General features: G+C 41.3%; 1 protein-coding gene and 1 long non-coding RNA gene across 7 annotated transcripts in view; both read right to left on the bottom strand.

The window, feature by feature from the left end:
• The window catches only part of nrcama (neuronal cell adhesion molecule a), a 65,780-nt gene extending 60,013 nt beyond the window's left edge, over positions 1-5,767 (bottom strand). For all 6 annotated transcript variants that reach the window (XM_085435883.1, XM_085435886.1, XM_085435884.1 and 3 more), the window contains exon 1: positions 5,547-5,767. The gene's annotated coding sequence lies outside the window, so the exon portion shown is untranslated. The remainder of the gene's footprint in view (positions 1-5,546) is intronic.
• Positions 5,768-8,773: 3,006 nt separating this feature from the next.
• On the bottom strand, positions 8,774-9,897 carry LOC146689764 (uncharacterized). The gene is made up of 2 exons (XR_014916131.1): positions 9,291-9,897; positions 8,774-9,210 (listed from the first exon to the last, which is right to left on the bottom strand). It is a non-coding gene; the product is annotated as an uncharacterized LOC146689764 (long non-coding RNA).
• Positions 9,898-14,437: the final 4,540 nt, after the last annotated feature.

A 14,437-nucleotide genomic window follows, 5' to 3' on the forward strand; every position in this document is an offset into this window, starting at 1 on the left:
GGTATGAAGACAAAACCCCAAGATGCTCCTGTTGTGACTTCATTAGTATGTGCACCTGAATACTTTATTGTTCTTATATAGTACTGGCAAGAAAAAAAACAATCTCTGTAGACGAATTTAACAAAAGAAGCAATGTTTCCTTGTTGTTTCCAATTTCAATATATTAAACACCAATTCTGAAAGAAAAATGACATATCAAATACATACTGGAGGTAATAATGTACAAGCTCTCCTATGGGAGCCTCATAATAGTTAAAGTAGGATATTTGTATGTTTTTCCAGTTGAATTTAACAACTAATCAACAGAGAAGTTTATTTTTCAAAGTTTATGATTATAAAATGTCATTTTTACAATGTGTTTCTTTATTTTTACATGGAATAATTTGATCTGTTAGAACAAGAACAGGAATTCAAAGACATTTGAAATTAGGACACGGTAAATGTAATTGTTTTCAATGGGATTCTATTAAGTTTATGAAAAAAATTGCAAATGTATTAATAATGCTAACATATTATTTTGTCACTAATTAAATCACATTAACCTAAAAAATGGCAAAGTAAAAAAATAAATAAATTAAATGTACTATATTAATTCATCATTACTATTAGTTGCACTTTGCTTTACAGGTTGGATCTCGTTTGCCTTCAATATTAATTCTTAATTGCACAAATTCAACAAGGTGCTGGAAACATTCCTCACACATTTTGGTCCATACTGACATGACAACATCCCACAGGCGCAGCAGATTTGTTGGCTGCACATCCACAGTATGCATCTCCTCCATCTCTCCAAAGGTGCTCTATTGGATTCATATCTGGTGAGTGTCGAGGCCATTTGAGTGCAGTGAGTTGATTTCATTTTCAGGGCACCATTTTGCGATGATTTGAGCTTTGTGACATGGTGTGCTATCCTGCTGGAAGTCGCCATCAGAAGATGGTTGAAGGCTTCAGATAGAATGAACATGGTCAGCAACAACACTCGGGTAGGCTGTGTGTGTGAGGCTGTGCAAACCATGGCCTCAGATTCAGCTTCTTAGCTGACTTGAGTGGTACTAGTTGTGGTCTTCTGCTGCTATAGCCCACCTGCTTCAAGGTTTAACATGAGGTGCATTCATGCATTTTTTTCTCTTTTTCTGACCATTCTTTGTAAACCATAGAGTTGACTGTGTGGGGGAAATCGCAGTAAATAAGCAGTTTCTGCAATACTCAGAACAGCCAGTCTGCCACCAACACCTATGCTACTGTCAAAGTCAATTAAGTGACCTTTCTTCCCCATTCTGAATCCCAATTTGAACTTCAACAGGTCACATTTATCATGTCTACATACCTAAATATACTAAGCTGCCGCTGTGTGATTTCCTGTTTGGATAATTTAGTTAATGAGCAGTTGAACAGGTGTATCTAACAAAGTGGCCATTCGCTTCATGCGCATATATTCTTTCTTCATTAATTTTTCTGGTTTTAAAAGTTGACCTAATTATGCTTGTAATTCTTCCTTGAGGTTATTTTCCACTGTAATAACCTCAAGCTCTAATCACAGCTATACTATGGAAAAGAAAACCTTTTCAGAGAATGAAACTAATTTAAATCCTTGGTGTTATATAAGGAAGCTGACCTGAACCCTGATCCCCAATCAGTCTGAAAACAACATCATACCTGTCTCTGGTTTATAGATCGTTCGATCATTTAAGTCGACAGCGGTTACAATGAGAATACACCGAAACCAAAACTTCGAGCTCCATCGCCTGACTTCTCGTCTAATGGGCTGTGGATAAATGGGAGAGCAGGAGAGTGATGGTGACAGTGCATCTGCCATGAGTAATGGCTCAGTGCTGGCACTGCTCTGACAGGCCGGGGAGTTTTCACAGGAGACTGGAGGTATGTCGTCTGATGTCTCATGGGGGAAAAGCTCACCAACAGCAGTCATGCCCACAGTGCCAACATGCAACACCTGCCATGCCATGGGATAACAATTATAGTACTACCGGTACTATTATAACACTATTTACAGCTGCAAGAACATTTAAACAAACCCGGTGTTCGCTACTTTTAAAAGAGAAGATTATTTTAGGTAACATTTTTAAATAAAGAGAAAAGGACCTGAAGGAATTGTTGACTCGTCATATAAAAGCTGAGGTGATATGTAATAGCGGTACTGTTATATTCAAGTGTCTTGATGTAGTTCAGACTTTTCATTTCATTTTTCAAACCTGTGCTTTTCCTTGCTGTGACTTGTCAAAATGTTTTCAGTGAAAAGCTTTAATATAATTCAGTACCTGTCAGTTACAACTGTGTACAATCTTTTTTTTTTTCTCTATTAATTCTCACCTGTGTATTTTTTTCAGTGGCCTAACATGGGCTGGCTTTGGCAGGAGATCGTATAACTGCAGAGAGCTTCGTCACGTACGTTTTAGAAGAAATTAAAACCTTAAAGGCAGTTAAAGTTAGATATGTTTTCTTGCAGTCTTAGCTCTCGCTGTGTTTTCCTGGAGATTATAAAAGAACAGAGAGTTAAATGCTGACTGGAGCTTTCGAAATGTAGGTTAGCAGGTTGATATTAGCATTCTGGTGCCGCCTCGCACAGCACAATTATAGGCTTCCTGTTCACTGCAACAATTATTAAACCTGCAAATATTTTCTGTGCTCTAAAGTACTTTCCTATGCAGGGTCAATTTTTTCAGAATTTTTTCATAGGGGTGACCATATGGAGGCTACAAAAATATTGGGGTGGCACACCAAAAACAGAAGATCGTGTGGGATGTACAAAGTGACACAATACGAATGACAAAAACTGCATATGTAGTAATAAATAACAAGTTAATGTTTCAACTCATTGTAGGCTGTCTTCCTCTCGCTTGTGCTCATGTTTACTAAAATTATTACCATCTTTGGATAGTCATGCCAGGGGGCGCTAGCAAATTTTGGGTGTGGCCAGTGCCCCCCTTGGCCCCCCCTTGGTGGTGCCCCTGGGTCAGAGTGGGCGCACGGCATCAAGTCATATTGAATCACGCTGTAAATGTTAGTACCCCAAGGAAAAACCCCCACAAAACTCACACTTTAAATTCTGCAGTGACACACAGTGCCATTCTTATTGCCTCCAAAAAGATTCTACCCACTCATGGACTGTTTTGCAGCCAGGCGTGGAAGTCACTGGTGACTTTCTGCAGCATATAGAACAAGCATGTATGCATTTAATTAAACACTACGCAAAGAGCAGTGCTTGTTTGTTTGTTTTTCACTGCATAACAGGGACACTGGGCTCAGTTCCTTGAAATCACAATGAATAAGCAAATCAGGGTTGCAGTCATTTACATTACATTGCATTTACATTTGAGTCTATATTATGTAGCGGTGGAAATCCCACAACAGAACACTATCACAATAGTTCATTCATGATATGATATGATATTTTATTTAATAAAATATCAACATTTGGTGATATCTGATATCAATCAGATATCAGTCTGCAATCGAATGGGATCACGTTAGCAATTTCATGCAATTTCTTCCTGATAATACAACAATTAACTGTGATAAATTGTCAAAAAATCCCATATTTTCTATCTACATATATTTCTTATCTACATTTCTGTCTATCATATCTACATAGACAGATATTCACATTTAACTGTTACAATTATGTCAAACTGCATCTGTTTGCAGAAATGTTGCCTCCTATCAAGCAACCTGTGCAATTACAACCAAAACTGGTACTTGTGACTGAACTATTAGCTTGCTCTGAATTAGGAGGCAGCAGTGGGACGGTTTTTCGGCTGAGCAGATTTAAAGTAAATTTGCTCAACTAACATTATCCCAGGATAGCGGTGCATGAGATGAGCCCTCTTGTTCATAATATTCACAGAGAAATCAAATTTATTTTAAAAAATACTGCTATTTGGTGTTCCTGTATCGATACACCGTCATGCAAAATACTGCGATACTATGCTATATCAACTTTTCTCCCACACTTGTGCTGTTATATCAAATACGTTCTGTTTATTCAGCTCCACCTTCATCTCATCCACAGACACAGACCACACTGTAGCTTCAGAACAGTTTCCAGCACATTCACATCTGCAATCCCACACTGTAAGCAACTTGTCTGTTAAATTACAGTCAGAACTAGTAGAATTTAAACACTTATTTACTTTTCATCCTGCCTACATCTATACAACAGCAGAAATGTTCTGTATTGATTCTACGCTTTAATGTATAATACTGAAAGCTGTTTGGATGCATTATACTATTTTTTTAGTATGCCCACCATAATCCCCACAGTAAAATCACACGTCGTCCCCAGTGTGCCCTAAACTCAGTTTCTTGTCTTTCTTGGACTGCGGCAGGACATCAGCTTTGTCACAACTCCCTGCTGTATTGCACATTTCCTTCCATGCAGATGATCACTACAGCATCTACACCATCATGGCCCATCGCTAATTAACCCTTAACACTGCATCACACCATTCTAACAAAGTGCAAACACACAAAGCACTCACATAACCATTGTAATACGTCTAGATGAATGGCAGAAACGCTCACATTCCTACTGATGTTGGAGTGCTGTCTAATCCTTCGGTGACTGCAGTATTCTTTATTTCTAAATGCACATTTTGCAGTATTCAGGTGCACTCACTGAGAATCATAGATTTCTACATTTTACAGCATTTTGTCTTAAACTGTCTACACTTTAACAAACTTCCAACTCACAAGTTCATTAGAACATGGCCAACATTTGCTCAGTAATATTCACTAATCATTAATGACGAAGGACTGCTAAATGCTACTATTACAATTATATGGCAAGGTGAACAACATTTTTTTAGCTGATGTAGTAATAATAATAATAAGATTGGGTTTAATATGACTGCTGATGTATATTTCAAGCAAATCTTGAAAAATATTAAAGGCTGTCCTCGTCTCTGTGCCTTTGTCCTCCAAACTCATGTATAATGGTTTCGTTTTATCGACTATAATCAGTCGAGCTCTTACCCTACATCTCAAAATCTCTGATATGAAATCAAGGGCGGCTTAAGCTTCCCTTTAAGTCAAAACACTTGAAATGACACCGGGAGGATGGAGGGGGGAGCTGAGCTACAGCTGGCAGCATCACCAGCAGACATCAAGTAATCCGCTCAGCGCTTTCACGGGCCTGCCCGCACCGGCCGGCAGCACCGACCCTGCTGCACCAGCAGCTTCATTCAACGCCAGGGCCCACCGACAAACCGCTTTCCCTCCCCTCCTGTGGCTTTGATGCTACTGCTCCTCAAGATGCAGTGCGGCTAGTGCACGCACTGCAACGTCTGCCTCATACTCGGCGGCATCCAAAATAATACCGGGCGTCCATATTGCTGTGTTACCGCAAACCTGGGCATCCTGGACCAGCCAGCATCACAGGGACATCGCGGCAGATGACAAGACTTGACACACTCGCTGCACCATTACCCTAACCCTTATGTCGTGGGGGGGATGAAAGAATAAAGACACCCCCCTCCTTCACACACCCCCACTCCATCTTTAAAGAACCAAAAGAGATGAGAAACACTCACCGTTTTCTACAACCCGACTGTTGTTTCCTCCACCCCGTCAGTGAAATGTGTGTTGATGCTGCTGAAAAGGCTGAGAGAGGCGCGCGTGTGTGCTGTGGGTAGGTGTGTGTGTTTCAGAGTCTGTGTCCGGCTGGTGCGTGTCCGCCCCCCCCCCTCTCAGCCGCTGCTACAGCAAGCTGTGGTCCACACGGGTCCTCCGCTCTCCCCAGCAGCTCCCCTACCGCTGTCAAAACCAGCAGCGACAGAGATCGTCTACGCTCAGAGAGGATGACGCACTCCTCTCACAAAAAAGGGACCAAGCTTTAGCCCAACATTTGACTTTGTGCTTTAAACATTGTATAAACAAGGCCTACATGCCATGAAAACTTTTATGCCATTTACCCCAGCAGGAAAAGAAGCTCATCAGCATGTTTTCATCGTAATGGAGAAACAACAGTAAAAGCTAAGATTTCTGTCAAATAAGGTAACACAGACTCCCTATATGATTATATTTCTAAGGCAGGTAAATACTCTGTCAGGTACTTAACTAATATTATTAATCTATTGATTTTAGTCTAATATAAACTAGTAGTAATCTAAAACCTCACAAAAAGAAGACTATTTTCTTTTAAACCAGAGTGAGACTCCTTTGCTTTAATGTTTTCAGTCGTTACCAATGTGACGCAGATTAAAAAAAAACAAAAACAACAACAAAAACAACAACAACAAAAAAACACCCAACTACAGCGACCCCTCTTTAATGAGCGCAGCAGAGGGGCCTGCGGGCGAAGGTGCGTGAAACAAACAGTCCTGCCGGGATGTAAAGGCTTTATTTCTAAAACGTTGAAACCATTACTTTAGTAAATCATCATTAAGCTTTGTTTGCTTTATAGTTTTGGCTCTTGTTTTTAAAGACCTTACATTTGCAAGATTTAGATGTTGAGACATTGAGCAGTTTAGTCATTGGCACTTACGTTGGCTTTGCTGCCAGTGTTTTTCACTGGCACCTTCAAAAGTCTCCATTCAGTATAAAATTAACACAGTGTGCTGCTAATAGATGTTTCCCAATGTCACGTGCCTGGACTGGACAGATGGCCTATACAGATATGAACAAGGCCTTGCTGGTGTCAAACACTCCACTGCACATTACATTTTCATTACTGGCCCGCCATCCCACTACATATTTTAAACTGCAGATCCTTCTTCTCACATGACAGCTGTATGCGTGAACACTCCTCACCTATCCCACATAACTCAGGTCGTGTCATGTCAGGGACACAGGAAGTATGTCTTCTATAGACTGCAGCCATCAACACCAGTAATCTACAGACTCACTATCTCTCTCTCACTCACCATCACTACATACACTACTAAAAAAAAGGAACACTTTTCAATCAGAGTAAGCAGTTAAACTTATGGTATAATGAAGTGAACAGTTAAGTAGCAGGGGGGTGCTAATCAGTTTCAGTTGCTTTGCTGTTACTGAAAAAGGAGCAACAATGACACAACTCCTATAACAGAAATAGCTTTAGGCTACAGGTGGATGCCACTTTTATTTTTTTCACCAGCTTTGCATTTGTCTAGAGTAGGGGTGGGCAACTCCAGGCCTCAAGGCCCGATGTCCTGCAGGTTTTAGATATATCCTTGATCAAACACAGCTGATTTAAATGGCTAAATTACCTCCTCAGCATATCTTGAAGTTCTCCAGAGGCCTGGTAATGAACTAATCATTTGATTCAGGTGGGTTGACCCAGGGTGAGATCTAAAACCTGCAGGACACCGGCCCTTGAGGCCTGGAGTTGTCCACCCCTGGGCCCTGTTTCAGGAAGCCGGTTTGGAAAACTCAGAGTGAAAAACGACACTCACGGTTGAGTAACCCCGAACTGTCCAACTCGGAATATTCGGTTTCAGAAAGGCTGATAACAATTAGTTCAATCAACGCGGAGTTGCTTTAACCCCAAGTGAAGCGCGCGGACGAGGATACATAAAGCCCTGATAAGCGGAGCACAGATTAAGCGAGTCACCATGGAGACGGAGGGAAAGAAGGCGCGGTCAATGTATTTCACAGCGCTTGAGGCCGAAATTCTGATGGCAGCATATGCCGATAACATGCAAATTCCGCGGAAAAAAGTAACACAGCCACAGCTGCAAAAGAAAGGGAGCATGCATGGCAAAACATAGCCGACAGAGTCAATGCGTGAGTGTTAATTTAAACATTGATCGAGGGATTTCCACCCATTTAACACGTTATTTTATCATATGTTATTTTATTTGTTATTTTATACATTTTATTTTGTGATGTGATGTGAGCGCAGGTGCAACCCAACAGGCCCCAAACGTGCCTGGCAGCAAGTAAAAATGAAATATAAAAATACAGTCCAAACAGGTAAGGTGTAATTGTATTATGAGCCATAGTGCTTGGTCTGTTTGTCCGATGTAAATCAATTGCAGTTAGAGGCTACATTAATTTTCTTTCTGTAAGCACTTATTGAAATTATCTGAGCACATTACAAGTACATATTTGCTTACTCTGTATGCTCAAATGTGGCCCGTTATAGCCAACAGAAAAAAAGCGGAGGCCCGAAAAACAGGTGGGGGTCCTCCACCACCACCACTCACAGAGGCTGAGCAGTTGGCCCTCAGCCAAAACAGTGGGCGCCCTGTGGCCGAAGGCATCTCTGTGGGGACATCCTCTGAGTCAATAACCCCGCAAGACACAAGTGCCTACATAAGGGGTAAATTCAAAATAATACATGATGTGCATACATCCTTTCTTCACAGTCACCTTTGCAGTGCGACACATTCATCTGATAAACTCTTTACCATAATGAATTATTTTGTAGTGAAGTTATTTTCCTACTGATTTTGCCTTCCCTCAGCCTTGGTTGTCTTTGAGAGCATAATGACAATGAAGTGTAAGGTGCTTGGTATGTTTGTTAATTGCCATTTGGTCCCTTGTAAGTTATAAGTGACCTGTATAAACCTCATATTCTATCAGTTGATGGTGGTGGTGTACTGCATCTGGTGCAGCCTCCTGTTGAGCCAGACCAACATGCAGTTGTGAGTACTCTTAATACTCCACAGATTATATGAGTTTACAGTAGAACAGCAATGTTGTCTATTTCTTTACTACAGGAAAATAATGAAGAAACATTGACAGCTGTTACAGAGGAGGAAGCAACAGAGACACTTTATGAGGTTTACATCTTTTAATACTTTGTGTACAGGAAATACAGGCGACCAATAAAGCCAGTTGAACAAAAAATCTGTTTATTCTTCTTTCAACATGTTGAGGTGATGGGTCAAAAGAAATGATTGTGACATATGGTGTCTCTGACTGCGCTTCCATCTTGTATGTCCGTGGGAGGGTCAGGATGTTCATGGTTTGGATCACTGCTGATGTTTGGTTCAGAAGGACAGTGTTCTCCTCTAATTGTGGCAATGTTGTGAAGAATCACACATGCCACAATAATGTCACATGCCCTTTCTGGGGTGACCCTGAGTCTTTGCAGGCACTGGAACCGGGCCTTAAGCATTCCGATAGTCATTTCAACTCTGGCTCTTGTCCTGCAATTAGCCAGATTATATCACTGCTGTGGGCCCGGTTCAGGGTCAGGGTAAGGGGTAAGCAAATAGGGTAAACATGGATACCCCCTATCACCAAGCAAGTAGCCAGTGAACTCTCCTAAGACAGAAGGATACACTTCAGTTCAAATGTCCCTGAAGCAATTGGTCTTTATATATTTTAAAGTATTCTCAACTCACCATGTCCAAATTTTGTGCTCAGTGTACATTCACGGAATATTTGTGAGTCATGGACAGAGCCTGGCCACTTGGCTTCCACATTTGTGATAATGTTGGCAGCATCACATATGATCTTCACAGTGCAGAGAACACAAATTAGCATCCATTACTATAATGAAATAATTTGTTAGTTTGACATGCTACAGGGAACTATGTACCTGTACATTAATGCTGTGGAAAGACTTCCTGTTCACATAGTCTCCTTCATTTACTGAAGGAGCAATGATTGGAATGTGAGTACCATCTGTACAGCCAATCACGCCTGGGAACCCTGAAAATAAATGTAAAATTTAAGTAGTAGTCCAAGTATCACCACATCATACATTAAGTTTTGGTCATCCTGATACCTGCAATTTTGTGGCATCCCTCTTTGATAAATCTTGTGGGTCTGTGACCGGGGAACACCACAAACGAGTGCAGGAGACGTTTCAGTGCAACTGTAACATTCCTGACTGCCCGACAGACGGTAGCCTTGGAAACGTGCTCAGCGTCACCAATATTATACAGAAAGCTCCCGTTTGCAAGAAACCGAAGTGCAATACAAATAATATGTACAGAACTGAGAGAATGTCCGCGATGTGTCACATGGGCAACATATGGCCTGAGGATGTTATCCAAATAAATTATAGATTGTGCTGAGACACGGTAACGTTCGCACAGAAAATCATCAGGAAATGATAAAATGTCCAAACGCGCTCTGATCACTCTCTCCCGGCGGAGAGCTCTGCGGAGAATTTGGGCTTCACGATCTACTGGCTCTTCAAGGAAGTGGCACGCCATGTCCGACACTTCCTACTGTCAGGTTTCCGACAAAGGGGCGGAGACAGTCAGGGTTAGTTGTAGTAAACCTGCTAGGGGGCAGGTTAGCTTCACGGAGTGTGTCGTCATAGTGACTCACTCAGGCTGCAGCTGAACTCGCTTTGTGAAACCGAAAACCCAGAGTTTTCGTTAACTCAGGGTATACTTACTCAGTTTTTCCACTAAACCGGCTTCCTGAAACAGGGCCCAGGGGCCCGTTCTTCGTACGTCGCTTACTACATCCAAGATCAAATGACACATCCAAGATCAAATCATCGCGCTAACTCTGAGCTCGCTATTCCGGTTCCCCGAACACACCTGTTGTTGACGATTAGTATAGCTGGATGAAGTAATGTGAGATCACTGGGTGGCCCAACAGGGGCTACGCATCGATAGTAGAAACATTGATCGGCAACCCTTTGATTGGTCGGCGAAAATGTCGAAGGAGCGCGCTCGGTATTCTTCGGCAGCAAAGCAAGAACTCTTGAGTGAGGGATTTTAGGAGTTTCAGAGTCTAATTAAAACGCAAGGGAACACTGCAAAGGCTGCAAAAGCAAGGAGAGAGGGCTGGCAGAAAGTTGCTGACAAATTAAACTCGTAAGTAATTTAATAATAACAATAATAATGGAGTGGATCTATATAGCGCTCTTCAAGGCACCCAAAGCGTTTTACAATGCCACTATTCAGTCACTCTCACATTCACACACTGGTAGCTGTCACAGCTGCCCTGGGACAGACTGACAGAAGCCAGGCTGCCATATTGCGCCATCGGCCCCTCTGGCCAACACCAGTAGGTGGTAGGGTAGATTTATCATATCACACCATATTATCCAATATTATATTACATTATATTATATTATAATATGTTATATTATATCCCCTTTCACATTAGAGCCACAACAGGACCCACTAGAACATGGGAACAAGTAAAAGTGAAATATAAGAATATTCTATAGAATGGTAATATTTATCACTTATATTGCTTTTCGTCTCTTGGAAAGAGACCCTGAAATAATCTGTTTGTTTGTTTATAACAGCAACCAAGAAAAGGGCAGCGCAAAAAAAGACAGGTGGTGGTCCTGCACCCCCTCGTCAACAAGTTGGTTAAGTAAATAATACCCTCACGGGAATATCGATATCTCTCAATGAGCACACTGTCGCGCTGAGCTAAAGGATCCTGTCTGTCCCGCAATATACGCTGAATTCTGAGGACTCTCCTTATCAATCTTGCACCTTCCGCAATGGGTGGCTCGCGTATACGGACAGGACATGGCTGCGACAGACTTCCCAAATCCACCTTCGCTTTTATAGCCGTGGTCTCTCATCTTGATTACACGAAGTAATTTACAATTACTACTCTGAAATATGAATTACATCTGTAATAATCACATACATGTAATAGAATGTTAATAGTACATTTCCCTTTTTTAGGAAATGACCTGTATGTATCTGTGTGACATCAATAAAAGGGTCAAGTGCTGCATTATCTTTAGTTACATTGATGTTATTTATTTATGGTACAACAGTGGTAAAATATCGCTGTTGCTTTCGTATACATGAAGCGGACATACCTGAGTGGCCGCGATCTAATCCTGTTTACATAAAGTAAACCTGCTCCCGAGCAGGTTTACGCTTACGGCTCTGTTGCTATGACAGCAAGTCCCGGATGGGCTTCGAAGAACCGAACGATCCAGGATCACGCGAAATCGTCAACAGTCAAATCCGGCTAACTTACTTAGCGAGGTACGAAGAACGGGCCCCTGGTCTAGAGTCAGTGTCAGAATCAAAAACAGACTTCCTGAGGGTGGCTTGGGGGCCCGACGTCCTCTAGGACAGCAGCCCCCAACCTTTTTGCGCCACAGACCGGTTTATGTCCAACGATATTTTCAAGGCCTTTAAGGTGTCGCGGATAAATACAACAAAATAAAAGCTGTACCAGTACCAAAAAAGAAGATTTATTCATAACAAATGGGAAAAGACCCAGGGAAACCCATTTAACAATAAAAACTATTTTTTAAAAAAAAGATAAAAACCCTGAAAACTATACATTTCACACCTGAGCCTCAACTCGGGGACCGCTACTCTAGGACGCTGTGCTCACTACCCAGCACCGTGTGTTTTGCCATAGAATACCAGAATTAGCATGTCCAGACATGAAAGAGTCTGGAGAAGCCGTGGCAATAGTATGCACCTCAATCTGACCAGAAACTCAGTGATGCTCTGGTTCATATCTGGGATCGGGGATTCCTTGGGACACCATCTATTGCCAAACAAACTACTGAATACCATTTTGAGTTGCTGCAATGCAACTTTGCAATTTGATGGTTGGAGTCTCTTTTAATTAAGCCCTCTATACGTTGATCATTTTAATTTCTATCAAATGTTGTAGCATCCTTTTTGTTCCCAACACATTATCCAGTCCATATCAGTATAATATCCAGCATGAGGTTTTTCTCCCATAAAGATCTGATGTTTTTAGAGTGTTCCTTTAATTATTCTGAGAAGTGTATTTTCACCATTATATGTCAGCAAAAAGAAAAACAGTGAGCTTGGAGTTTGCAGCTGTGGCTTAATCATATGTAGCTTCCCACAGGGCAGGCTCAGATCATCAACACTGTTTAGGGGGAAAAAGGATATACGTACAGTTTGTCCACGATATGTGCATGAAGTAACACTCATCTGGGCCGAGGGACATTAGCCTTCACCACTGTGCAGAGTGCTGTAACGTGCAGTAATGGTGACAAGGCCTGAGGGAAGGCCACCACCAAAACAAACACAACTTAATGTGAGATGAAAAATATGCTGCTGTGTCTGTACATGTACGTTCAAACCTCAGAGAGAATGTTGTGCACCAGCTCATGGGTGTGACTGATATTATCCTTTTAAAGACGTGCAGACGTTGAAACGGTGGGCACAGGCACTGATGTCTGACATTTCCACAGGGCAAGTAGGATGTTTGTGTGTGTGTGTGCGCAGGTGTGTCTCCATATTAACTGGCTGACAGAGACCTGCAGAGAGCAATGGCACTGTGCAAACTCAGTTTTCGCTCAGTGAAAGACATGGCGAGACAAGATTATTTATTTATTTAATTTTTTTAAGAGTGCGACATTACTGGCAGACACACCACTAAGTGGAAAAACACTCCTGCAGCAGTACTTTAACATATTTTCATGCATCAGAGGCTTTCTCTGTGTCCTGGAAAGCCATCGTATTCCTATCACCAAGCATCTTTTAAGGCCAAAATATGTCGGACTTGGAGTGGGGTCTACACCAGAGCTTCTCTGTACCACTGTATGATTTAAAAACAGTTTATACAGGACAGGATATATTATGGCAAGACAGTGTATGTTTAACATTCACCAGATATATATTTCCACACTGTTAATGTTTACACTGAAGAGAAGCAGCTAGAGTCTTCTTCTCACTCATCAGTATGAGCTAGAGGTGGGCAAATATTGATAGTATCGATACTAATGCTGGTATTGGTATTGGATCGATACTTTGTTTCTTTCCTTTAGGTTCAGTATGTAGCCCACTGAATTGTGTTGCATAAATTATTTCTTTGGAAATGAAAAAATATACCTTTAATAACAGAAATTGATCTAAAGTGGTTTGGAGACAGGCTTCTTTACATTCCAGGCACATTTATATGATACTCTGAAAAACCCAGTTTTGAAATACATGTTTGTTTGTTTTGTTGTGTGTTATCATTATAGTGGAAAGTAAAAAAAAATATCACAGTGATATAGTGGCCATTAAAATGTGTTCAGAATGTGAAAATTGGTGATTATTCATCTCATAAGTATTTTTCAGACTGCTCAGCCCTGCATAAGTTAAACATATCAGTGCTGGTATTGGTGTCTGCAATACTGGGCCTGTATTAGCAAGATCCCAAGCACTACTGGCTGAAATGCAGCCCCAAACCATGATAGAGCCTCCACAGTGCTTTACAAATAGCTGCATATACTCACTATTGTACTTCTTTCCTTACCTCTCCCATATATACTGACAAAGATTTAAATAATATTTCATATTGGATTTTTCAGTTCAGTTCATATGTAATTTGGGATAGCATGAATATGAACTTGTTCAGAGTACTCGGACTGCGTCAACCCAGGGAATCGTGAGAAGGAAATACACTTAAAAAAACTGAGTGAGTGCTGGGCCATTTTTTTTCTCCTTTCTTCCTTATTCATATTCATATGAGGGAATTCGAAACCTGTAACCCCTTTTCCCGTGGGTGCACTCACACAATTGGAACTACTTTAGACTGAGAGATTGCAATCTCGCATTTAGGGGGTGGCGGCTGT

The sequence above is a fragment of the Copadichromis virginalis genome, linkage group LG17 (genome assembly GCF_057382275.1).
Source record: "Copadichromis virginalis isolate Kocher_CV1m ecotype Utaka linkage group LG17, C_Virginalis_male_GT1.1, whole genome shotgun sequence".
In the NCBI taxonomy this organism is placed as follows: domain Eukaryota; kingdom Metazoa; phylum Chordata; class Actinopteri; order Cichliformes; family Cichlidae; genus Copadichromis; species Copadichromis virginalis.